Genomic DNA, 1,592 nt, shown 5'->3' on the forward strand with positions numbered 1-1,592 from the left:
ACAGCAGGGTCTGGCTTTTCAAGTTGGGATACTCGGGGAATTTAGCTTGAGGTGAAGTTGTCTTTCGTTCCCCGGGAGGCAGACGGAGCGCTTTCTCGGAGCAGCACCCTCGGATCACCGGGGGCGCGCCGGGCGCCGGGAGCTGCGGGACTCGGGTGGGGCGTGGGCCGCCCTGCCGCCAAGCCCCACATCGCGCATGCGCAGCAGAGCCTCAGCTGCCGGCCAGGAAGGCGCCCCGGAAGTGGCGGTGCGGGGCGGCCGCCGTCTCGGGGTAGGGGGCGCTAAGATTGGCTGTTTCGGTTCCACGCTCGCTTATCCTTCAAGTCCTCGTTCTCCAGTGGGCTGGCATTAATGAGCCAGGTTACTCAGGGCAAGGGATTCGTTGGAAATTTGATTCCTTTAAGGGACTAAAAAGGGAGCGCTGCCGAAACCCGGGATCGAACCAGGGACCTTTAGATCTTCAGTCTAACGCTCTCCCAACTGAGCTATTTCGGCGCCCTTTCAGTTCTCTTTAAAGTAGACTATCACTGAACTATTTGCGTCCGCCCCTTCCGTCTGTTCTCAGTCACTGCTGAAGAGTGTTCCTTCCTTAAACGCTTGCGTCAGAACTCCGCTCTGTTCTTTACCAGCCTGAGCCGCGTAAACCTTACTTTCTTCAACGTAACCGGCATTTCTGACTCAATTATCAGCCGCGGGGCCGCCGAGCGCGCCGGAGCGCCAGCTGCCCGGGACGCAGTCCGGGGGTCCGGGCCCCGCGGCTCCTCCGCGCCTCCCTGGGCGGGCTCGTCCCCCCAGTTCGTCCCCGCCGTCCGCGGGGAGCCTCCTGGCCCCGCGAGGCAGACCCTTCCCGCCGATCCGCGCCGGCCTGTGATCGCACACGTGTGTCACCACGGAGATGAAGGAGCGGACAAGGGCCTGGAGGCAGGATTGAGCCTCCCTGCGACCCTCCGAATGCCCCGGGAACATACCACCACTCTGTACGGAGTCTGCCTGGCACACCGAGAGCGCTCCGTAAGAGCTCGGCGAGCTCATTAGGGACGATTTTCCAGTATCAATGCTACTTCTACACCCGTAGACAAATGTTTCCGAGGCGTCCGCTACGTGCCAGGCGCAGACATTCTGCAAAGCCCAAACATCCTATTGTTTTATATACTTTTTCTTTCCGATTAATTCGTGATTTTCTAAAAGCCCTAATGATTACCGTACCGCCCTTTTGGCCCGCCCTTTAGAGCTCTGAAATTAGGTGGAACCTTCACAGGCAATCTTGAGAGATGCATGGATGAGTGCATTCGAATGTGAAAGAAAAAAAGGATGAAAGATTGAATATTGGAAGCGTTTGTAATCTCTAAGGTGCAGAGTCGCTTTCTGAGTTCCTTTGTTGTGTCGAATGCAGCTAAGACAAGAGCTTGAGATTTAAAAGACCTTGTAGCTAAGGAGGAAAAAGAGACTCAAAAGACCTTGGGGTTGGACGTTGATCTGTGAGGGCTTTGCGGGGCTTAGAGTGGAAGAAGAAGAAATTCGGAGCACCTGCCTGGTGCAGATCGTACAGAAAGAGACGAGAAAAGAGAATATTTTTTACAGGCTTTCGTGTG

The 1,592-nt window shown here is 56.0% G+C and overlaps 1 non-coding gene across 1 annotated transcript; it reads right to left on the reverse strand.

Annotated features, from left to right (window-relative positions):
* Positions 1 to 422: 422 nt before the first annotated feature.
* On the reverse strand, positions 423 to 495 carry TRNAF-GAA (transfer RNA phenylalanine (anticodon GAA)). Its single transcript has one exon. It is a non-coding gene; the product is annotated as a tRNA-Phe (tRNA).
* Between the last annotated feature and the right edge of the window lie 1,097 nt (positions 496 to 1,592).

This window comes from Panthera uncia (assembly GCF_023721935.1).
Source record: "Panthera uncia isolate 11264 chromosome A1 unlocalized genomic scaffold, Puncia_PCG_1.0 HiC_scaffold_16, whole genome shotgun sequence".
In the NCBI taxonomy this organism is placed as follows: Eukaryota; Metazoa; Chordata; class Mammalia; order Carnivora; family Felidae; genus Panthera; species Panthera uncia.